The following is a 26,541-nucleotide window of genomic DNA, read 5'->3' as shown; positions in this document are numbered from 1 at the left end:
ACCAGGTTTGTTTGAAATGAATGTCTTAGTTGAAACACAATTGGTTTAAAATCAAAATAAGGTAGTATTGACATTCATTATGATACAATTTAAAAAAAATGTGCATTTATTGAAGGGTTCTTCCAAGTGTGATATTAGGGACTCAGGGACAAAACTGCCTGTCTGTCTTCCCTCGAGGAACATGCTATAGTCCTGCTCCCAGAGCTATCAGCCAGAGATGTGTAGCCTGCTTGTCAGAACAGCAGTTTGTAACGGTCCAAGTTTTGTATGAAGTCTGGATGACTTATACCCTTATTTCTGAGTGAGTTTAGCTGTTTGGCTTCAGAGACTCAGCCAGAATTGGTCTTTACACATATGCAGTGTCTTGGCCAGTTTCTTTTCTTTCTTAAGATTTATTTTTATTTATTTATGCATATAAGAACTGGGCTGTAGGCCAGAAGTGCGTGAGGTGAGAGGGCCCATCAGATACAGAGTGGGGAGCAGAACAGCCATATCCACTGAAATACACTGCTGAGGGGAGCAGTGGGCGAGACAAGAGAGGCTAGAGATAGCTTGATAGTGCTGAGACATTAACCCCTGCGCCACCAGGAAGGCCCATAATTTCTTCACCTATCATTCATAATAGACTTGAAAAGGTCATGTAACATGTAACATATTTATAGAGCTGATGGATACTTTCCTGGCACAGATTCTGCAAATCAATACTTTTGCTTATGCCCTTACTGACCTTTGCACCAGAAACCAATTCTTTTTGATCAAGATGGATGGATTGCTACTTTCAAGAAGAGAGCTTTGAACTTAGAGGATGTTCTTAAATTTTAGAGTTTCGCAGTGTGGAGTTTAGACAATCAGTTTTGACATTATTGATATAAAGCAATTAACTGGAAGAGATGATGAATATGTTCATTTTAGTTGAATGCATTTTCTATTGTAAAACCATGAAGAAGGAAAAAAAGTGCTGTGAATTTATTTGTGATATGCCATGTATTATGAGATGCATCACACCAGAAATGTTAAAATATGTGCATCTCACAATCACATGAAATGTGTTATTTCTTTATTCACTTTGAGATGAATGCAGGTAAAACAATAGCATAGTTTCTTGGGAAGTTACATACATTAATAAGTGAATATTGACTTTAGCAATTTAAAAACCATAAATTAGAGCAGCAAAAATATCTAATAAAATGACAATTATATATATATTTCAATGTGTTCTGGATACTTTAAAAATAATGCTGGACAATCCTTAATTTTCAGTAGAAATGTTAAGAAATTGTTGCATCCCTAAGTAATATATATATTAAAAGAATGAATGTTTTGAAAAAACCCTCCACAGTATAAAACTGATTCGGTATTGCTGGGTGAGAACTTTATCCTTTCCGTACTATTTCTCCATCACTATTTTAATTTTTGACACTACTGTTGGCAAATCTCTGTATTACCATAGGGATTTGCAATGAGCAATATAACCATTATTCAATAAACATTGCCTCACATTTAGATTATTTCTAATTTTGATCATTAGATGACTTGAGATGTGCATTTTTGCACATTGATTTATTTCTCCAACTCTAATATTTTCTTATTTTATATTTTTTTGGAGAAAGGGTCTTTGGGTTGTATAGTATAATTATAAGTCAGTTGCTACCTATTATTAAGTTACATTTCATTAAGATTGCTAATATATATTTGTACTGGCAATCTTTGAAAGTGACTGTCTTGAACTCCCACCAAATATTATGTTTTCTTTTGCTAATTTAAGAGGAAAAATAATACCTAATGCTTGCATTAATGTATATTTCTTTATGTATAGCAAGATTCATTTTTTCCCAAATATTACTTGCATTTTAAGTTTCTTCTGTGTTCCACTTAATGTGTCTTTTATCCTTTTTATTAGAAATCTGTGCTCTTCTTACTAATATTTTTTAAAGATTTATTATAATTTGTGCATACAAGAACTGGGGTACAGACCAGAAGTGTGGGCTTAGAGGATTCACCAGAGACAGAGTGGGGAACTGAATAGGCAGATTGATTGAAATACACTGCTGAGAGGAGCAACGGGTGAGTCAGGAGAGGTCTGCTGTGCCATGTGGGTAGCTCCCTGGCCAGGGATTGAACTCATGCTGCAGTGGCTGTGGACAGCTTCATAGATTGCATCTTAACCCCTTGCACCACCATGGAGGCCCCTTCTTACTAATTTTTAAGGCTTAAGATTATTAATCTTTCATTATTTGGTTCAAATATCTTTTACATTTTTTCATTGGTCTTTTTAATTTATTTAGAATTTTTGGCTATAGGGAAACGTAAATGTTACCTATATTCAAATATTTAAATATAATGACTCTAGTAAAACTTCAAAGTTTAAAACATGGTGATTAAAAAATTCAAGCTTGAGAGTTAAACTGTCTGGATTTTAATATGATTCCATCATTTTCTGGCTCTGTGACCTTAAGTAAATTATTAAACCTCTCCATGTGTTAGTTTCACTAAGTATAAACTGGGGATAATAATGGTAACAATCACATAATCTTCTTATGAGGATAAAATGATTTAAACTTATAATTAAACTACTTAGAAGATAATAGGCAAATAGTAAATCCAAAATAAATATTTATCATTTGTATTCCTATTACAGTATTCCTATTATAGTATAGGATCCATAGACTTCTAATTTAAAAAAAAAAAAGATTGGGCCTCCCTGGTGGCGCAGCGGTTGAGCACTGGGTTGCGAAGCTGCCCACAGCCTCTGCAGCGCTGGTTCGGTCCCTGGCCGCTGGGCGAGGGTCCCACATGATGTGCAGACCTCTCCTGCCACTCGCTGCTCCCCTCAGCAGTGTACTTTGTCCATCTGTCTGTTCTGCTCTGGCGAATTCTCTCACCCTCCTGTGCTTGTATAAATAAATTAAAAAAAATTGATATTCCTTGGGGGAATACTTTTATGTCTTTTATTAATATATCAAAATCATTTTTATCCATTAATTGCAAGACCATAAAATTGAAGTATTTTGGTATGTTTATTTATTTATTAAAAAATATTTATTTATTTATATAAGCACTGGGTACAGTCAGAAGCGCGGGAGAGTGAGAGAATTCACCAGAGCCAGAGCGGGGAGCAGAACAGGCAGAAGGACCGAAGTACACTGCTGAGGGGAGCAGCAGGCAGCAGGAGAGGTCTGCGCACCATGTGGGACCCTCGCCCAGCGGCCGGGGATGGAACCAGCGCCCAACAGCTGCGCCACCCGGGAGGCCCTATTTGGGTGTGTTTAAACAACAGCATTTAGGAGGACTATTGTGTACCTGAACAGAAATAATGAGAGGATAAGAAGATAGAATAGGCATAATGGAAATCAGGGTATTATGTAGGACCTTGTATGTCATTGTAGGGCTTCAACATTAATGTCAGTAAAATTAGTGCATCAATGAGGCAGTTGTGGAGGATTTGGAACAGATACATAATATAAACCAACACTTTAAAAGAATTCCTCCTGCTACCCTGCTGAAATAAACTGGTGAGAGCAGGGTGGGAAGTTAGTGGACAAGTCAGAAAACTATTTTGAGAATTCTGGGCAGTTATTTCTGGGAAACTTGGGGTAGGTGACTATCAGTGCAAGTGGTAAGGAGAGGTTGCATTTTGTGGGCTTTTTGAAGGTAAAATCTGTAACTTTGCCTCATGGGATAAATATCAGATGCAAAAAAGAGGACTCAACAATGGTGAATGTTTCACCTGAACAATGAGAACACCAGAATTTCAGTATACTGAGAACAGAAACTGGGTGGACAAGATTTGGACATGACATCAGAATATCAGTTTTGGATATGTTGAGTTTAAGATGTCTAGTTGATATACAAGTGGAAATTTCAGGCAGAGAGTTGGTTATGTGATTCTGAATTTCAGAAGCTAGTTCTGGGCTGGGGATAAACGTTTTTGAATTATCAGCATAAATAGACAATATTTAAAGGCAAAGAGCTGGATGAGCGCACAAAGGGAGTAGAATATAAAGAAGAGGATCAAGGACAGAGTCTAGCAAACTCCACTGTTAAGAGTTGAGGAGAGGGCCTACCCGGTGGCGCAGCGGTTGAGCGCTGGGTTGCGAAGCTGCGGCGCCGGTTCGATCCCCGGCTGCTCCCCGGCCACCGGAGGAGGGTCCCACATGGCGTGCAGACCTCTCCTGCCGCCCGCTGCTCCCCTCAGCAGTGTACTTCGGTCCTTCTGCCTGCTCTGCTCCCTGCTCTGGTTCTGGTGGATTCTCTCACCCTCCCGCGCTTCTGACTGTACCCAGTGCATGTATAAACAAACAAACAAACAAAAAAAACAAACAAACAAACCAGCAAACAAATAAATAAAGCATGCCTCTATTAAAAAAAAAAAAAAAGAGTTGAGGAGAAAGCCCTCCCTGGTGGTGCAAGGAGTTAAGATGCAACCTATGAAGCAAATCGCAGCCACTGCAGCATGAGTTCGATCCCCGGCCAGGGGGCAACCCACATGGCACAGCAGACTTCTCCTGACTTACCCGCTGCTCCCCTCAGCAGTGTATTTCAGTCCATCTGCCTGTTCTGTTCCCCGCTCTGTCTCTGGTGAATCAATCCTCTCACCCCCCACACCTCTGGCCTGTACCCCAGTTCTTGTATATGTAAATAAATAAATCTTTTAAAAAATTGGGTTGAGGAGAAGAGGAGAAATGAACAAGGAGACTGAGAAGGAGCAATAGCTGAGGTTAGAGAAAAACCAGGAGCGCGTGATGACCTGGAAGCCAGGGAAAGGAATGTCGGTGATCAGTTGTGTCAAATGTTGCTGGTGAGTCAAGTAAGATGAAGATAGAAAGTTTATTGAATTTAGCAATATGGAGTTCTTTAATGATGCTGAGGAAAACAAATTCCTTAGAATGGTGGAGGTAAAGGTTTTTTGGGAGACTATTAAAAATGAATGAACAGAGAAGAGTTTGACAGAGTATTAGCAATTTTACTTTATTATTTTATTTTAAACTACTTCATTATTTTAAAATTTTATTCATTTTATTGAGCGGTTTGGCTAAAAGAGAAGCGATAAAGGGGCATCAGTTAGGGGGAGGAGGGACTGAGAGAGCTTTTATTTTATTTTATTTTAAATAATAAATTTTATTTTTATATTCCCCCATACAATTGCAAATGCCCCATTCTGACCCCAATCCTTCCCCTCCCGCCCCCCACCCCCCAAAAAGTGTCTCTGGTTCATAGTTTTTTATTGATTTTGATTTTCACTTTCTTATATTCATTTTCCTGGTCCCTTATTTAAGTTTTCTAGATTCCTGCTATGAGTGAGACCATCTGGTATTTTTCTTTTTTTTTTTTGGCTTATTTCGCTGAGCATGATCCCTTCCAGTGCCATCCATGTTGCTGCAAATTGCATGTGTTTATCTTTTTTGAATGCTGAGTAATATTCCATGGTATATATGTACCACATCTTCTTGATCCAGTCATCTATTTTTGGGCATTTGGGTTGTTTCCAAAGCTTAGCTATTGTAAACAGTGCTGCTATAAGCATAGGGGTGCAGGTGCTCTTTGGAATTGATGTTTCTGCGTCCTTTGGGTAAATACCTAAGAGTGGAATTGCTGGATCATATGGAATCTCTATGTTTAGTAGGTCCAGAAATCTCCACACAGAGAGCTTTTATTTTTAAGGGAGATAACGTATGTTTAATGATGATGGAACTAACCCAGTAGAGAAGGAAAATTTGATGATGTCAGAGAGAAAGGAAAGAATTGCTGAAGTCATGACTTTGAGTGGGTAAGTTAGATGGGGTCAAGAGCACAAGATGGGAGGGGCTGACCTTATACGGGAGTACTGATGGCTGTCTCTTATTGCAGGAGTGAAGTGCGTGGTTACACAAAGTTGTGGGTTTTCTCTGTTGACTTCTTTAACTCTCTCCTTGGACTAGAGAACAACATCAGTTAAGACTGAGGAGGATGGTGGAAATAATTGAGCTGAGAGGAGGAAGGCTAAGATCTAATATATTTGTCTAGGGCCTCCCTGGTGGCACAGGGGTTAAAGACACAGCACTATCAAGCTATCACCAGCCACTGCAGCATGATCCCTGGCCAGCCAGGGAGCAACCCACATGGCGCAGCAGACTTCTCCTGTCTCACTCTCTGATACCCTCAGCAGTATATTTTGGTAGATCTGCCTATTCTGCTCCCTACTCTTTCTGGCGAATCCTCTCACTGCCCCCCCCACCCACCATGCCTCTGGTCTACACCCCAGTGCTTATATGCCTAAATAAATAAATCCTAAAAAAAAAAGATATTTGTCTGGGAGTTGGAAAGTAAACAGACGAGGCACATAGAACATGATTGCCAGGCAATTGTGGACCTACCTGAGATTCATATTCATGAATTTAAATGAGATCAGTTTACATGCTGTGTGCCTTCTGCAGTCATGGTAGTTGCAGGTTGCCATGTCTAGGCAGGCAGAAAAAATATATATATAACTAGCGTTGCTTTGCAGTCAAAATGAATATTTGAAGTAAGAGAGGAAAAGAAGGCCCTAAAATTTATTTTTCACTCCAATCACCATTTTACTAGGTGATTTTTAGCTTTCTCACTTCAAGTGCTACACACTATATTCTGCCACATGGTTGTGACATATTCCCCACTGAAGCCTCCCCCCAGCCCCCAAGTTCACAGGCAATACACCATGCTCCATAATTTTCTCTTCTCTCAGATTTCCTTCATTAAAACTTCATAGGAGGCATTCAGTCCTATGGAGGAAGCTATTAACTCTGGCAAACTGCTTTTAACTTGGGTTGAGTTCTAAATGTTATTATCTCTCTCAGAGTGATCATTTTCAGATAGTTTTTCCCTCAATTCATAGTAGGAAACACAGCTTACATCATGAACCGGATCACAAGTAGATATATCTGTGTATTCACACATGTAAATGAAACAGAAGATTTATGAAATTATATCCTCATTGTTTGTGATACACACTGAAATTTTCTATTCTATTGTATTCTACTTTAAAACTTACTGGTTGGGACCCATTAAGTGAGGCATTATTTACTAATGGGCTGAAGAAGAGCTGTTTGATGATAAGAAGGGCTTTTCAACTATAAACCAGAGACACACTACCAGGAGAGGAAGGGGAGGAGAGATTAGGGTCAAAATAAGAGGGGGTGGGGATCGTATGGGGAATATAACCAAGATGAAAATGCATACATTGCACAAAAATGAAAAATGATGTAAAAATTGTATAAAATAAAATACAAAAGAAGGGCTTTTGATGTTTATAATACATAATTATGGAGGAGATTTAAGGACAGTTCCAATAAGAAATGTTTTTGAAAAGAAAAGACTATTGGTTCTTTTAAAATGATGGTATATTTGGGCCTCTCCGGTGGCACAGCGTTGAGCGCTGGGTTGCGAAGCTGCCGGCAGCCTCTGCAGCGCCGGTTTGATCCCGAGGGTCCTGCATGGCGTGCGCAGACCTCTCCTGCCGCCCGCTGCTCCCCTCAGCAGTGTATTACGTCAGTCTGCCTGTTCTGTTCCCTGCTCTGGCTCTGGTGAATTCTCTCACCCTCCCGCGCTTCTGACTGTACCCAGTGCTTGTATAAATAAATAAATAATCTTAAAAAAAAATGTTAACGTGTTGTTTTACAGTTTTCATTCTACAGAAGAGGAAAGTGAGGCACAGAGGTTACATTATTTGCCCTAGATTACTGGGCGAGTGAGAGTGTCAGGTAATTTGATCTGCAAGTTCTGGCTGGTAGCAACCACCCTGTGGCTGCTGCCTCACTGATACTCATGGGTGGACACGTGAGTGTTTGCCCTTTTCCTGGGCCTTCTGTTTCATATGTTCTTGATTTCTTATTAAGGCATAAGGGACAAGATGATTTACTGCTATATTAATAATGCCAATAGCTGCCTTTTTTGAGCACAGCATGCTAATTAGCTATTTTTATTCTCTTTTAAGATTTATGGAACCCACGAAGTAAATGCTTTTGTTATGTCTTTACCCATGTACCCCTAGACTGCAGTGGAGAAAACTGAGGCTACATAAACAAATACTCTCAACCAGATTATGCAATTTGTGGATGGTGTAAAACCCGGTTCTCTACTTTAGAGATGGGATAGTACTTGATTACTCTGAGATTTTGATGCTCACTTTACTCTTCCACCATCTCTTTAGAGCACCACATTTACAGTGACCTTTCTGGATTCTCTGTGCATGGAGCAATACTGGGCTATTTCTCCCCCCCCCCCACTCTGGTTCGTTTAAACCTTTAATCAACCTATCCTGACTTTCCACTGCTGCTGTTCCATTGCTGAACTTATGCCTTCATGTAGGCAATGTGTAAAGTGAGGCTTCACTTTGCTTTTTAATTATTATGTGGCTTGTCCTTTTGAAAATGTCTCCAACATGATTGAGGGGGCTATTGTTCACTAGGAAACATCATTGTTTTTGGTCAAAAATCTTGGTTTCTTTAGAATGCTAACAACAAGGCTTTTACCCTGGGAAACAACAAAGACATTCTTTCTCTAATGTTTCCTCTTTCTCTGTTAAAAGTCATCCACTAGATATCGAAGACCACATTTTTCCTTCTCACCATGCATGGATTATGCATTTATGCTTTTAAAATGCTTCAGTGGGTTGAGCTATTAATATTAAAGTCCATTGTGAGGCAAAAGCACATTCCAAATGTTTGCTTGCTTGGTGGCAGGTTGCATGGATCTTAGCATACTAGAACTTCTGGGATCAAAGATACTGGATAACTTACAAGCCAGCTAGAAATACCACTTTTTGTTTTGTTTTTCCTAATATTCCTAGACTGTAGGCTAGAGAAAACAAATTTCCAAAGTTGAAAGTAAAATATTTTGTTTAGAGGATATATAATTATAACTAAGTCAAAGCGTATCTATATGGTTTTAAGTTTTAAAGTAACAGAGTGACATGTGTGGTTCCTCAAATTGTTCAAAAAGATCAGTTGAAACATAAAGCTATTCTGGGAAGCCTTCTAAATGTAGCTCATAAAAATAGGTGTCTCTTAAACTTCTTTTACTGCCTATTTGATCTCACTATCTCTCCTAGCTGCTTTACTGGGCAAGTGTAGACTTTTGGTGTAGGTTTCATTCGATGCTTCTGTCATTTCTCTCATTTGCTCTACTTATGTTGAGTCATTTCTTGGCATAGAGAAGTGAGAGAGGCTTTAAAAAATATTTTGTTTGGAAATGGCTCATCACAGGATTCAGTATTTTACAAAATGACTCCCTAGTGGAGACCTGATGGGATTTGGGTGTTTCAGTAGCTGAAAAGAACTTTCCAGAATTTAGTGGAAAAACCATTTGAAGATTCAAAGCCTAGACTCCATTAGTTTACTGAATAACTATGCGACATAGGGATAACTGCTCAATGTAATCTTTCTCATCATCCTTCTATCTAAAATGGAGTACAAAACACCTGCCAGGTCTAACTGAAATTTATTCTCAGGAGCAAGTGAGATGTCAATGATAGAGTTTATACACAACAAAATGCAATATTCTGATTTTCTTTCTGGATTTGGTTTAAGTTAAGGCTCTGAAAGTCACACAGACCATCCAAAAGGTAACAGTATCTATTGTCACCAAGAACTTACCTTTTATTGATCTTAAGTCCTTACACATGTATGTTCAATTAATTGTTTGAATATTGTACTCTTCTATAAGTATTCAAAGTAAATATCACCAGAAAAAATTTGCAAATTAAAATTTTTGTATGGTATCTCAAAATTTCATGCATTTTAATAAGAAATGAGTCATTTTTTTAAATAATTAGGTTTTAGTATAAGTCCACACATCAACTTGGAAGGCATAGTTTCAGTGCATCTGCTGTGCATTTTCCTTGCAGCTTATTTGTAATGTCATTAGTCATTGTTATGTCTATTAGTCAGAAGTTTCAAATGTATAATGTGGTTGTCATTTTTAGTAATTTTTTTTAAATGTTGACATACAATTTAGCACGTTGAAATTCAGCTTTATTCACAGATTTATCCTTCTGTTCTTTAGCAAATCAATGTGGAAAATCTCAAAATAACAGTGCCTCTCTACATTCTAAGTATTTTAGATGTGTCATCATATTAATTTTTTGCCCTTTACTATTTCCATTAATTAATTTTGCCCTTTAACTTTTCCTGATCAATGTGGACTAAATTGTAATTGCAACATTTCTATGAAATAATGCCAAATTAAGGCTGATAGTGGCATGCTGTGAGTTAGTGAGGGATATTAACATTTTTGAACTTGGTAAGTTGTTTAATACCAGATCAACTTTTGATTTATGTTTAAATTCTAGGTGTGAAGCATTTTGAATATTATGTGACATTTAAAATTTCCTTGCAGTGTCTGCTAAATACTTGTGGTCTGGAAACAGTTTTTACATCATCTCTATCTAACTGAACCTTCATTATACTGGTGAAATAAGTAATGAAGTAAGGAAGGAATTAAATATCTCATGAACGTCTATATTAATTTTTATAAATGGATTGAAATATTGACTTTAGTATTGATTACCCAATATGCTTGTGTGTTTGTTCAGTAAGTGAACATAAAATCATTACCTACTCTGCACCAGATAATGTACTGATGAGGGTAGAATGATGAGTAAAATTTACTTCCTATTGCAAAAGAACCTAGAGTGTAGCAAAGGAGATGAACACAGTCTTATGTGTACAATAAAATTCATGCCAACTGAAGGAATACTTGTGGTACTATGGAAGCAGAGAGGAATGCTGCTGCAGTCTTCAGGTTTAGAAAACACTTTCTGAAGGAGATGCTGCCTTCTCGCTCTTCAAAAAGTTAACATATATACATATAGATGGGTGTGTGTGTGTGTGTGAATAAATAAAATGACACATGAAATGAAATGCCATAAAGTGACACATAAATAAAATGAAACACATGGTTATGAAACAATAATGTTATGAAACAATAATTTAGAAGAGGTTGAGATCAAAGTATCAGAACCATTTCTATTCAACAGTTCCTTGCCTTCTTAGAGGCAAGCTCTTTTATATAAACAGCTTTGCTTGTAGAAATACCTGGTGGTTTCACTCATAGGAGGATATAGGGAAACCAAACAGAGGGTCAAAAAAAAAAAAGGACAAAACTTTTAGGCAAACTATAGATCTGAGGCATAAAGCAGGGAAGGGAGAAGGGATGGGTCAAAACTGGAGAAGGAAGAGCACAAGGGACTGTGGTGACTGTTCAGGGGTGTTGTGATGGTGAGAGAAGTTTGGGGACTGTACCTGAATGGAGAAATCAAATATTGTACAGAAATGAACAACAATGTGAGGAAAAAAATCTTTGCTTGCATTTCTTTTGATGATTCCTCCATTAGGCTAAATTATGACTATATCTCCTCTGAGTGTCTTAGAATTATCATTTTGTTACTCCTACAGGTTACTTTTGTGATAATAAATAACACCTTCCCCCCAAAACCCTGGTAATTTATTAAGAGATGATTTTGTTGTTCTGTCATTTCCTCTCTATTCTCTGTTTCGTCTGCAAAAATCGGTGACCCTGTGATTTTATTTTGTTAAAATTGTTATTTGCAATTTGATACAAAATAGCAAGCCTTTTACTTTTGGAAGCTTTTATGATTGTCTTTAGGTATGGGATCTTAATTATAATCAGTCCACTTGGTACTTTGCACTTTAAATATTCATATCTTTCAGTTCTGAGAAATTTGGTTTGTTATTTTTCTATTAAATTCTTCTCCATTTTTTCCATTCATCCTTTTTAAAATTTCTGCAATTTAGTTATTGGCCATCTATCTCAGTTCCTATGACTCTTATCTTTTCTGTCATGCTTTCTAACACTGCATTTCTGCTTTGCCTTCTAGGAAGTTCCTTAATTTACTTTCTAGATCTTTACTTTTTATGCCCTCTAGTTAATCACTACTCATACTTTATCATCTCTAGCAACCTATTGATATCACTCATTTGCTGATAATTTCTCTCCTACAGATTTCTCAATGATGCATTAATTTTATGTTTATGGATTTCTATTTTTATTCTAGTACAGTCTCAGGAGATACAAAAAGTAAATGAGACGTGCCTAGTGTGAGTTTTTGGGGACACTACAAGTAGTAACGGGCTGTTTAAAGTTGAAGTATTAAACTAGGAATAGAAATACACATGGCTGAGATAATTGCTAGGCATTCTACCCTGACTGAGGGCCTTGAAAATATGCTCAACTAAGAATTTTAGACTTTACCTTGTAGGCATTCAGTGTTTTAGTTGTGAAAGTAGTATGATTAAGTAAAGAAGATAGGCATAAAGACTGGAGACAGTGATGGGAGTTAGAAGGCTGTTGAAAGAATTCATATTGAAAATGAGGGCCTGACCTAAAGCAGAAATATCAGAGCAAAGAAGAGGCAGAAATAACAAAGAGATGGTACAGAAGAAATGTTCAATGTTGAGTAATCGTATCAAGGCAATGTGCTAAGAAACTAAATAAGATAATGCCAAGACAACCTCACTAGAAAATCATCTTCTGAAAAACAAAGACAGAAAGGAAAACTTTTCTAAAAGTAGCTAGAAAAAAATGATATATTGCTCTAAAAGGAGCTAAAAAAGGTAAGAATGGTAGTTTTCATCTCAAAATAAATAGTGGAGTTTAGAAAATATTGAAATGATAATCTTTAAAATGCTAAAATAAAACAAGATATGGCACACCATTAATTTTTTTTTTTTAAGATTATTTATTTATACAAGCAGTGGGTACAGTCAGAAGCGCGGGAGGGTGAGAGAATTCACCAGAGCCAGAGCAGGGAGCAGAACAGGCAGACTGATGAAGTACACTGCTGAGGGGAGCAACGTGCGGCAGGAGAGGTCTGCGCGCCATGTGGGACCCTCGCCAGGCTGCCGGGGATCGAACCAGCGCTGCAGAGGCTGTGGGCAGCGTCACAACCCAGCGTTCAACTGCTGCACCACTGGGGAGGCCCACCATTAATTCTTTTAATCACATCAAAAAAGAATTAAATTTGGGGCCTCCGTGGTGGAACAAGGGGTTGTCTCAGCACTATGAAGATATCTGCAACCACTGCAGCACGAGTTCCATCCTGGCCAAGGAGCTAACCCACATGGTGTAGCAGACCTCTCCTGTCTCATCTGCTGCTCCCTTCAGCAGTGAATTTGAGTCAATCTGCCTGTTTTGTTCCCCACTCTGTCTCTGGTGAATCCTCTCATCCACCGCACCTTGGCCTGGACCCCAGTTCTTGTATGCATAAATAAATAAATCTGAAAAAAGAATTAATTTCCTAAGAGTAAACAGCATTGTAAACCAATGTTACCTCAATAGGAACAAACAAAAAATAATCTAGAGTTCAGGTAACTTCTAAGGAGGATTCACCAGGGAAATAAAATATCAAACTTTCTTTATTGTTAATAACTCATTCTTCAACTGAGAGTGACTATTACATTCACTCTTGGTGTTAAAAAGAAAGAAGAGAGAATGGTATCCTTTCATGTAGGAAATGATAATTCTCTAATTTACTATATGACCAAATTTATATTTTGATGTAAATGAAATTTTTGTATAGTGAGATTCTAATAGACCCAGAAACCCCTTATGACCCACTCTCATTTTCACTAGCAGATGCCTACATCTCTCAATTACAAATTATTTCTTTTTTAAGATTTTGCCTGCTGAACCTCAACTATCTGTGTAAAAATTAACTCTTCAGACTTTATAATCATTTTATACTTTATTCTGGCTGAATTTGTCCTTGAGTTTCTTGAGGTTTTATTTTGATATGAGCAAGCAGAATGCTTTAAGCAGTTGTGAATAGATCCACTGATTAGAGAAATGGACACAAAAAGATTTTGTCTGAAAGATGAGTTTAATTTGTGGATTTGCTCCTCATGAAAGTTCACTTTGAGTTCTAATTGATTTATAGAGGACAAAATAGAACTGATCAAGCCCATTAAAATTATTATGTACAAAAGGCATGCAACATTCTCTGAATTTTTCTCTATTTTTAAGTTAGCAAATTAATATTGTTGGTTTAGTGAAAAGACGGGCTCATTTGCAAAATCATTTGAATTGGAAATAGCAAAATTTAATTTTCATTAATTGTGCTAAAAGTTTTAGTGAAGAGTTTTTTTTTATCTTATAAGCACTTAATGATAAAATGTATTATCGATCAATCCAAAAAATCAGTAATGCTGTATTTAAGTAACATTTTTATGTTAATAAGGGTGTTGATCTACTGTTGATAATCTGAGGCTATTACCCGTCAAATGTTGCCATTTAGTTTCTATTTTTTAAAAGATTTATTTTAATTTATTTATGCATACAAGAGGTTGGGTGTAGGCCAGAGGTGCGGGGTGGGGAGAGGACTCACCAGAGACAGAGTGGGGAAGCAGAACAGGCGGATCTACTGAAATACACTGCTGCAGGGAGCAGCAGGGGAGACAAGAGAGGTCTGCTGCGCCATGTGAGTTAGTTCCTCATGCCATAGTGTCTGGGGAACTCATGCCACAATGACTGGGCATAGCTGGATAGTGCTGAGACTTTAACCCCTGAGCCACCAGGGAAGCCCATTGTCATTTAGTTTCATCTCTTGAGCTACTTACTTTCATACTCAGATTTACCTTTAAAAGATTTGCAAATAACACTGCTGGGTGATTAAGAAATAATTTCTTTCCCTAATTGGATAACATATAGGTCTTGCCTATTGGGAAATTATTTGGCTATTTAAGTCTTTGGAAGTTTTAAAAAATGAAGTTTTAAAATTCGTGTTAGCTATTTACAATAGGTAAAACCTGGAAACAACACAAATGCCCAAAAATAGGTGACTGGATCAAGAAGATGTGGCATATATACAGAATGGAATATTATTCGGCAATCAAAAAGATAAACTCATGCCATTCACAGCAACGTGGATGGAACTAGAAGGAATTATGCTCAGTGAATTAAGCCAGAAGGAAAAAGAAAAATATTGGATGGTTTCACTTATAGCAGGAATATAGGGGAACCAAATAAGACATCAGTGTAAAAAAATACTAGCAGTACAAAACACAACAAAGCAAAAACAGACAGTTATAAATCAGAGACTTCCTGCAGGGAAGGAGGAGGGGAAGGGATCAGAGGGAGGGAGGGAGGAGCACAGGGGACTGAGGTGATGGTGCATGGGTGCACTGGTGAAGGAAACTCTATGGGGACTACACCTGAGGGGTTGGGGCGAAGCAAATACTGTTTAAAAATGAGCAATGATGTAAAAACTAAAATTAATATAAAATATAAATAAATAAAATATTCTGATAAAAATAAAATAAATTATGATGCAGAATATTTTCTTTTTGCAAAAAAAAATAAAATTTGTGTTAGGCAAATCTCTCACTTTAAATTGAAGACATCATCACCACTTTAATAACTGTACTGGTGTGAATCCATGAACTCTAAAGTTTAGATTTAGATTTTATAAATAACTAAATTGTTAACTCTGTGAGTGAATGACTGTGTTTTTGTTTCATTTTAAAGATTTACTTATTTATGCATAAAAGAACTGGGGTGTTGTCCAGAGGTGTGGGGCATGAGGGGATTCACCAGAGACAGAGTGGGGAGCAGAACAGGCAGATTTGCTGAAATACACTGCTGAGGGGAGCAGTGGGCAAGGCGGGAGAGGTCTGCTGCACCATATGTGGGTTAGGTTTGTGGCTGGGAGTCAAACTCAGGACATAGTGGTGATAGCACTGAGACTTAACCTCTAGGCCACCAAGGAGGCCCTCCTACCTGATTTCTTGATATGATTTTGTTAATCATGAAATATAAGTGGCTCTTGTTTTAAGACACCAAGTTTTGGTTAATTTATTACATGTTAACAGAGAAGTGGAGCAGGCTACTATCAAGTATAAATTATATCATGTATAGAAAACACTTAGTGCAGTGACTGGCACATACTAAATATTTCACACAATAAAAATTTGTTGCTGTTGTGATATTATCATGCCATAATTGTGAAATCTGCGCTGTTTATGTGTGTATGAGTTGCAAAGACTGAGAAAATGAACTCAAAATGAAAGGCAATATGATAAACTTTCATATAAAATAAGTTTTGTTAAACTTCATTCAAATAAGGAATTCTTGCTTTTCTCTGGCTAAGCATTAAATAATGAGTTTCATTTCAAAATTTTTTTCCATAGATTTTTTTCCCATATCACTCTATATTGTTCAATTGAACAGCCCTGAATGATTTTCACTGCTTTCTGGACTTATGTTCCAATCAGTTCATGAATCTTGAAACTTTTTTTTTTAATAGAGGCATGTTTTATTTATTTGTTTGCTTGTTTGTTTGTTTGTTTGTTTGTTTTGTTTATACAAGCACTGGGTACAGTCAGAAGCGCGGGAGGGTGAGAGAATTCACCAGAGCCAGAGCGGGGAGCAGAGCAGGCAGAGGGACCGAAGTACACTGCTGAGGGGAGCAGCGGGCGGCAGGAGAGGTCTGCGCACCATGTGGGACCCTCGCCCAGCGGCCGGGGAGCAGCCAGGGATCAAACCGGACCCGCAGAGGCCGCGGGCAGCTTGGCAACCCAGCGCTCAACCGCTGCGCCACCGGGGAGGCCAGAATCTTGAATCTTTATCTTTAATCCAACTTATATTTAGACTTCACATGTGAATATTCGAATGTTTACTGAAAATCTCCACCTAAATAGCCCATATTTCAAAAATTGATCTTATTTACTCCATTCCTTCTTAAATTTCCCTTGAATACTATTCACTTGGTTGCTTAAGAAAAACTTGGATTTTAAGAAAAATAGCTGGCCAAACACCACAAATCACATTGGTTATAAGTTCATTGAAATAGAAGCCTGTTATAAATGGTTAATGAAAAGTTTCAGACTTTCACAACCTAGCTTCTGTACTGTGATACTGAAACTTCCATGTTGTGTTAAGCAACAATGCAAAAAACATTTCCTAAGCAGTGAAGAACATTTATAATGTATCTGGTATTTGCTACATAGTATGACAACTGCAATCGTTAGGCAGCACTTGGGATTTAGACATTTTTGATCTTTTCTTTGTTTTTCTGCTGAAGCCTATTGAAATGTTTGACTATATACATTCATCCAAATTTCAGCTGAAGGATGTCAGTCACACAGACTACTTATCTACAATTTTACTGATACTTTGGTACCTTTGGCATTACTACAGTGCATTTATTTTTCTAGATGGCACACAGTGCCTCTCTTCTCTCCACAGCCTTGTCAAGAACCAGATATTATTTCATACTAGCTATGCATTCAGACCCACATAATGCTCAAAATCTTGATATTTTCAATCTGATTTAATCAAATGCATGCAATGAATTTTTCTCTCTTCTAATGTCTTTTTTCCACATCATTTTAATTTGTAGTTTACTACAATTTGGGGTAATTTATTACACTCTGATCTTTAATTCCTATATATAATTTCCGCAAATATTTAGGCATTTGAATTTTGGGAAACCACCTTTCTGTTGAAGATTTTCTGTACCATGTATGCTAAAATACTTAAACTCTGAATTATAAACACTTGCAGCAAAGTTATACTTGTATAACTTTAATCTAGTAGTACTATGGAATGTAAAAACTAACTTTTGTCAATTTACTCTTTAGTATGAAATATTTAGAACTTTAAGATGATACTCACTTTCGTTAACTTCATGAATATTTTTTCTACTACATGGACTAAGTACCAGAGGAAATATTTCATATGTAAACATCCACTTGAGTGGACCTCAGGATGCTGGAAGAGTGGTATGTCCTGAATGAACTCTACTTACTCCTATTTTACAGATTCCATCCCATCTCCATGCAGAAGGGATCTCAGGTGCAGAGGACTACATCTCCCATGATACCATTAATCTGCCATGACTCTGACTTCCTGAAGGGGGTTGCTGGGAACTAAGGGTGTAGGTAAGCAGCCATGCCTGGTATAAAAATGAAGATGTGGCATGCACTGCTCTCTTGCTTTTCCTGCTTTCAGCTTGTGCCAGTGCCTCAGCTCAGATGAAGTTACTGGTTGGATGAGTAGACCAATTAGTTTCTCTCTCTGTTCTCCCTTTTCTCATACCCCTGTAAGTAGACCCTTTATAACCTGTTTTCTGTGTACCTACTTTTGAGTCTTGTCCCGAGTTCTTAAGTGCTGCTATGAGGACTCATATTTGGGTCACCCTGTTTCCCCTGGGAGCTGCCCGATAACAAATGAGTCTTTTTTTCTCTTTTTTAAACAGCTTCCCTAGTTGTTTACTATTGTTTCAGAAGATTTCCAGGATCTTTGACAGCCAGTCTAAGGTGGGCTTGCTTTATAAAATGAGATTCTCTCCTTTCATTCTCTCCATCCTCACACTGCTAAATCTGTATGTCCTATTTCTTTTGACTCTTTGCCTTCCTCATTTCCTTTCCTTTCTGTTGTAGTCTTTGCCTTGCAGTGCTCTACCAGCTTTATAGGATGTTGCTATTTTTGTGCTCCCATAATAACTTTATTTAAAAAGACCCATTAGGAGATAACTATTTATCTCAGAAAGTTTTACTCAGCGAATTGGGGCTTCCTTTTGGCCTGATATCTTCTCTACATGTCCTGTGGGTTTCAAAAATCCATGAGTTTTCAGAAACATGTCAGTTGCATAAAATGAGGCATGTCTGTAGCATGCTTGCACACATGTGCTGATGTAATAGCATGAAGGCAAGAATAGTGTTTTGGCAGAAAAATGTTTAATTAGCTGCTTTAGTGAAAACAGTTACAGCTCCTTCTTTTACCAGGCATAGGAAATACATTTTGATCTTTAGGTCAACTCATATAAGACAATTAACTGGCAGGAAAGTCAGGGCTCTTTGCTACATGGATACAACAATAGCAGGGAAGTGTTAGAATAGCTTAAACTTCCCTAATGAGTTTCAGGCTTTAATTAGAAGATTTTCTATTCTTGTGTGATTAGTATTGCTCTGTGATAGAAAGAGTATGTTCTTCCCCAAAGGAAGTGTAGAGTAAGAGAGCTCAAGATAAATGATTAAGAGGAAGTTAAGAAGCAGTTAATCCCTTCTAGCCCAAAGGGGATTAATTACTGATAACCAATAACTGCCACCAGCATGAATAGTCTCTAAAATAATCATTACAGCTTACAATAAAGTAGCAAAAAAAAAAAAATTTAAAACTGCCAGAATGTTAACCATTTATTCTCTGAATTCAGTCAATGAAAATCAATCCTACAGACTGACTATAAGAATATGTGAAATTGTGAATTTATATTATGTATTATGTGTTGAGAGACATTTTTGTAACAGGCAAACCTTATTTTATTTTGCAGATATTGTGTTTTCTATTAATTGAAGATTTGTGATAATTTTGTGTAAGTCTGATACTGACATTTTTCTAATAGCTTGTGCTTATTTGTGTCTCTTTCACATGTAGGTAATTCTTGCAAAACTTCCAACTTTTTAATTATGATTATATATTATGGCTGTTTGTGATCAATGATCTTTGATATTGCTACTGTAATTGATTTGAGTGCCAGGAACTTAATAACAGGAAGGATTTAATGATGATGTGATTGTTCTGATTTTCCTTGAGATACAATAATGTTGAAATTAAATCAGTTAATAACCCTATGATGGCCTGTAATGTGTTCAAGTGAAAGGAAGTGTCACATACATCTCTTATTTTATTTTTTGATATTTTATTGAGGTCTCATTGGTTTATTACACTTTAAATTTCAGGAGGACAGTTTTTAATCTCATTTAATTACATTCCACAACACACCCATTACCAAAATTCTAGTCACCGTTCACAACCTGGTGAACTCCCTCTTCCTACTCTTCCCATCCTCTTCTCATTCCCCTGCTGCTAACCACCACTGTTTTGTCAGAATGTAAGGGTTTTGTTTTGTTTGTTCATTTTCTTGTTTTTTGATATTCCTTGTATGAGTGAAATCACATGGTATTTGTCTTTTTTCCCCCGGACGTTCCACTTAGTACAATTCTCTCAATGTCCATCCATGTTGTTACAAATGACAAGCTTTCATTTTTTTTTATAATGGAATATTACTCCATTGTGTATACATACCATATCTGACACCTCTCACTTTATTTATTTATTTATGTATTTATGCATTTATTTTTTTAAGATTTATTTATTTATGCATACAAGAGCTGGGGTATAGGCCAGAGGTGTAGGGGGTGAGAGGATTCACCAGAGACAGAGCGGGGAGCAGAACAGGCAGATTGACTGAAATACACTGCTGAGGGGAGCAGCAGGCGAGTCAGGACAGTTCTGCTGTGCCATGTGGGAATCGAACTCGTGCTGCAGTGGCTGCGGATTGCTTCATAGGTTGCATCTTAACCCTTGCGCCACCAGGGAGGCCCTGACACCTCTCACTTTAAATCTAAAGATAGAAATGACAAAGCTTAGTGGAGAAGACATGTTGAACATCAGGATAGGCAGGAAAAAATTAGGTTTCTTTTACTAAACAGACTAGTTGTACATGCATAGAAAAGTTCTTGAAGGAAATTAGAAGTGCTACTCCAGTAAGCACAAATATTAGGAAAGCAAAGACTTCTTATTGCTTATATGGAGAAAATTTTTGTGATCTGGATAGGTAGGGGATCAAACTTGCCACAACGTTCTTGTAAACCAATGCCTAATCCAGAGCAAGGCCCTAACTCTTCAATTTTGTGAGACAGAGAGTTGAGGAAACTTTAGAAGAAAAGGTCAGTTCTAACAGATATTGGTTCAGAAGGTTTAAGGAAAGAAACAGTCTCCATAACAACAGTGCAAGATACAACAGAAAGTGCTAATATAGAAGCTGCAGAAAGTTACCCAGAAGTCTAGCTAAGAAGTCTAGCAAGTATCAATTATTAGTGTAGGGGACTACACTAATCAACAAAATTTCAATGTAGCTGAACAACCTTATCTGGAAATAAGGTGCCATCTAAGACTTCCATAGCTAGAGAGAAGTCAGTGCTTGACTTCAAAGTTTCAAGTGACAGGATGGCTCTTATTAGCAGCTAATACAGCTGGTGACATTAAGCTGATGCCAATGCTCATTTATCATTTTCAAAATCTTAGGGTCCTTAAGAATGATGGTGAATCTACTCTGCCTGTTCTCTGGATAGAACAACAAAATCTGGATGACAACACATCTGTTCATTAAATATCTTAAGCCTAGTGATTGAGGCTTAAAGCTTAGAAAAAAGATTTCTTTCAAAATATTACTGATCACTGACAGTGCAACTAGGCATCTAAGAGCTCTGATGGAGATGCATAAGACATGAGTGCTCACTTTACGTATGCTAGCATAATATCTATTCTGCACCCGTGGATAAGGAGTAATTTTGAGTTTCAAGTCTTATTATTTAAGAAGTACATCCTGTGGTCCTCCCTGGTGGCGCAGCTGTTGAGCGCTGGGCTGCGAAGCTGCCTGCAGCCTCTGCAGCGCCGGTTTGATCCCCAACTGCCGGGTGAGGGTCCCACTGGCATGTAGACCTCCCCTGCCTTCCGCTGCTCCTCTCAGCAGCATACTTTGTCAGTCTGCCTGTTCTGTTCCCTGCTCTGGCTCTGGTGAATTCTCTCACCCTCCTGTGCTTCTGACTGTACCCAGTGCTTGTATAAATAAATAAATAAATAAATAAATCTTAAAAAAAAAAGAAAAAAGAAATACATTCTGTAAGGTTATAGCTGCCATAGGTAGTGTTCTGGTGGGTCTTGGCAAAGACAATTAAAATATTTTGAAAAAGGGCCTCCCCGGTGGCGCAGCGGTTGAGCATTGGGTTGCGAAGCTGCCTGCGGCCTCTGCGGTGCTGGTTCGATCCCCGGCTGCTCCCCAGCCACCAGAGGAGGGTCCCACATGGCGCGCAGACCTCTCCTGCCGCCCGCTGCTCCCCTCAGCAGTGTACTTCGGTCCTTCTGCCTGCTCTGCTCCCCGCTCTGGCTCTGGTGAATTCTCTCGCCCTCCCGCGCTTCTGACTGTGCCCATTGCATGTATAGACAAAACAAACAAACAAACAAATAAATAAAATAAAACATGCCTCTATAAAAAAAAATTAAAAAAATAATAAAAAAAATATTTTGAAAAGGATTCACCATTTTAATGTCATTAAGAACATTTGTGTTTCATGGGAGGAGGTAAAAATATCAACATTAACAGGAGTTTGTAAGAAATTGACTCCAATCTTCATGGATGACTTTGAGGGTTTCAAGACTTCGGTGGAGGAAGTAACTGAAGATGTCATGGAAATGGTATGAAAACTAGTATTAGAAAGGAAGTCTGAAGATATGACTGAATTCCTGCAATTTGATAAAACTTTAACAGTTGGGGAGTTGCTTCTTATGGATGAGCAAAGGAAGTGATTTCTTGAGATTGTAACCACTTCTGTTGAAAATTCTGTGAATAATGTGGAAGTGAAAACAAAGGATTTAGACCGTTATATAAACTTCATTGACAAAGCAGAGACAGGGCTTGAGAATATCAACACCAAGTTTGAATAAAGTTTTATTGCAGATAAAAATACAGTCAAATAGCATCACCTGCTACAGGGAAATCTTTTGTGAAAGGAAGAGTTAGTCCATGTAAAAAACTTCATTATTGTCTTACGTTAAGCCATTGCCACTGTCATTGAGTTTTCAGCAAGCAAGAGACTGATGAGTTAGCAGCTACCAATATGGAGGCAAGACCCTCCACAAGATGGTGGCATATTTTTTCATTTTTATATTCCCCATACAATTGGACCCCCCTTATTTTGACCCCAAACCCTCCCCCCCCCATAGTGTGTCTCTGGTTCATAGTTGTTTGTTGATTTTGATTTTTTCTTTCTTATAGTTATTCTTTTTCTTGGTCCCTTATTTAGGTTTTCTAGATTCCTGCTATGAGTGAGACCATCCGGTATTTTTCTTTTTCTTTCTGGCTTATTTCGCTGAGCATGATCCCTTCCAGCGCCATCCATGTTGCTGCAAATTGTGTGAGTTTATCTTTTCTGAATGCTGAGTAATATTCCATTGTGTATATGTACTGCATCTTCTTGATCCAGGTACATATTTTTAAACAATGGATTATTTTAAAATTAAGGGATGTATAATTTTTTAAAAAGATTTATTTATTTTATTTATACAAGCACGGGGTACAGTCAGAATTGAGGGAGGGTGAGAGAATTCACCAGAGCCACAGCGGGGAGCAGAACAGGTAGCCTGATGAAATACACTGCTGAGGGGAGCAGCTGGTGTGGCAGGAGAAGCCTGTATGCCATGTGGGACCCTCGCTGGCAGCCGGGGATCAAACTGGCGCTGCAAAGGCTGCGGGCAGCCTCGCAGCCCAGCGCTCAACTGCTGCACTACCAGGGGAGGCCCAAAGGATATATAATTTTTTAGACATAATGCTACTGTATATTTAATGGATTTCAGTTAATACAGACCACTTTTTTGTACACTGGGAAACCAAGAAAATTGTGTGGCTAACTTTATCGTGATATTCACTATACTGTGGTAGTCTGGAATTGAATCCATAATATTTTCAAGATGTGCCTGTATTTATAATTGGCCTTAAATTTTTTTTTCCATAGTCATTGTAAATCACTACGTGAAAATGGACAGACTGGTTCTGTGTGTGTGTAGACACAGAAGTCTGTGTGTGATATGGTTTCAAGAATTAGGATGAAGAAGAGTAAGAAAAAGATATTCTAGAAGAGTCACTGATACTAAGTAAACTATCAGGACATGTAGGCATACATATATTATGAGTGGCTTTTTTGTAGAAACACGATTTTTTTAGATTTGTTTATGCATACAAGAACTGGTGTACAGGCCAGAGGTGCAGGGGGTGAGAGGATTCACTAGAGACAGAGTGGGGAACAGAACAGGCAGACTGGCTGAAATACACTGCTGAGGGGAGCAGCGGGCAAGACAAGAGAGGTCTGCTGCGCCATGTGGGTCACTCCCTGGCCAGCTGGAGATCGAACTTGTGCTGCAGAGGCTGTGGATAGCTTCACAGTGCTGTGCTTAACCCCTTGTGCCACCAGGGAGGCCCCACAATTTTTTTTTTTTTGAGTACAGGTTTTCATTGTCATTTATCCACTGAAGCAGAGTCAGGATGTCAAGAAATAGTAGTGAGAGTTTAGTGAGATGTTGTGAACACTATTTAGTAGTAGAAATGACTGATAGAAGTAGGGAGATGTGGAAATAATGAGAAGTAGTGAAGCTATCACTATTATTTTTTGAGCAAAGAAAAATACAGGTCATTACATTTAAATAGAGGCTAGCTATAGACATTGAACAAAAATTAGAAGGATGATGAAGCATTGGAGAATAGGATGACATTTTAGTTTTTAATTAGGAAAATAGTGGTTGTAGGGAAAAAGGAGTAAGCAAATGTCAAAGGACAGAGAAAACCATTTTGTTAGTGGTGTTGTCAGCTATCTCTGAGTGTGTTTAGCAAATTTAATTCAGCAGGAGTCATCACATTTATTTATTTAAAAAGTCAGTTAAATTAATGGTGTCATGATGTGGTTCTGTTTCTTGAAGCTTCTTAGGAAAAGCAGTTTCACGATGCAATCTGTCAAATCCTGATTGGCCACATGAGATTATGCTTTGGGCCTGAAACACTATCTTACCAAGACAAAGGGTGCCCACACAGTCTGTAAGGAAATATCTTTTCCTGTTCTAGACTCCATATGTACTCTTTTTTTCTGCTTAATGCATGCATCGATGACCCTCAAGCATGCCCCCAGATTTCTGTGTATTTCAGGCCCCATGGGGTAGGGTGGTTGTGATCCTTCTAATGCAGCAACATGTTTGTGTACAGCCACACTGCCCTTGATAGTGTGGCCTGTCTCTGCTGGCCACGTGGAACTCATACATTGCAAGGGACTGAATCTTGTGTACACTCTCTCCTCCCTTGCTATAAGTCAACGATCTACCATTTGATTTTGGGGTGTGTGTGTGCATGCCTCTGTGCGTGTGTGTTTTTGTGTGTTATTGGTTCTCTACAGCCTTGAATATTATGCTAGTCTCTTCCCTGGGTGTCACTTAACTTTCTTTTAAGCTGGTTGCACTCAGGTCATGTTCTACTTTGTGGCACAGCCTGACCACCCTATGGATGGTTAAACAAAGCTCCTTGACAAGCCTCAATGAGAATTGTGTCATGATTTGAAATTAGGGGAAGAATTACAATCTACTAATTATCCATCAGTACTGATTACCATTGAAAGTAGTCTATAGCTTATTACTGCTTCTGTATCATCCTTAAGTCATAGAATATTGGTTAATCCAGCAATCAGGTCATACAGGCTGACTTGTGCTATCGGTCTAACCTTCTTAGGTGGGTCATACAATCATTCCTCTTTTGTCCCTTTGATCTTCATTTGATGAATTCTTCTGGGAATAAGAGGCACATTTTCTCACTGCTTCTCTCTTATTTTGTACTCTACATTCCATTTTAAACTCTACTTTCCCACTATTTTTCACATTTCATATTGATTGCCATTAAAACTAGAGTTCAAATCATTACCACCGATATATTATTGCCTTTGAACCAGAAGGCTTAATCTTTAAAGCTTTCCATGAAGGAAGGGATGATTTACCATCCATCTAGTGTGGCAAACAAAAGGGAGAGTGACAAGAGACCTAGGTGCACATATTAAGGTGATCTGAATATTTATAGTCTCCCAAATTTGTATGTAAGTATGTGTATTATTTTCAGTAATTAGAGGGATACAAGTGCACCTTAAAAATTGACAAAAAAGAAGTCCAATGACTCATTTTTTCCTTCAAATTGGAGCAAAGGTGGTGTGGAGCTTTTCCTCCTTTCAGTGCTCATTAATTATTGGCCATTCTGTGGTTGAATTTATATCAACAAAGAGAATTGGAAATTAAGGCAATTAATCAGAAAGTTCAGCTTATAACTAACAATTGGAGAATGAGAAAATATCCTGCAGAATTCTAGGGTTTAGTATCTACACAGATTAAGATTGGGTAGGCAGATGCTTAACTCTTCTTTACTCTTAACATTTTTCTCCAATCTCTGTGTATAAAGTAAAATGCACATAAATGATACAAATATTCTGATTGATTTAGATTAAGTTTCTGAGTCTACCAAGAAATATGTGGGGAATCAAGAATGTCTTATTGCGTTTTTTTTTTCCTACTATAAATAAAGGGTCAACCATCATCTTCTAATAACTCACAACTTCTTATTTTCTTGTTAGAACATGTCATCCAGCACTTTTTGATTAGATGTTCTCAGATAATAGTTGGGGCAGATTGACCAAAGGAGTGGAATTGCTTTAATCAAGATAACATAATGACACCATCACAAACTAAGATAGGGCTATGGATATCACCAATTTTCTTTCTTTTCTTCTTCTTTTTTTTTTTTTTTGGTCTATTAATAGCACCATATCTTTACTGAAAATGAAGACAGGACCTTTTGTAGGTTTCAGTACAATTTTATGAACGATCATAACAATGCTTTCAGAATCAGGACCTTTTGCTGTTCAGCAGAGAAGCACATTTTCTTGTAACTTCACTATAACTTGCAGGGAAGGGCCCTGCAAGCATTAAGTA

Source organism: Talpa europaea (genome assembly GCF_964194135.1).
Source record: "Talpa europaea genome assembly, chromosome: 8".
Taxonomy (NCBI): Eukaryota; Metazoa; Chordata; class Mammalia; order Eulipotyphla; family Talpidae; genus Talpa; species Talpa europaea.
Note: the sequence above shows the minus strand (reverse complement) of the source record.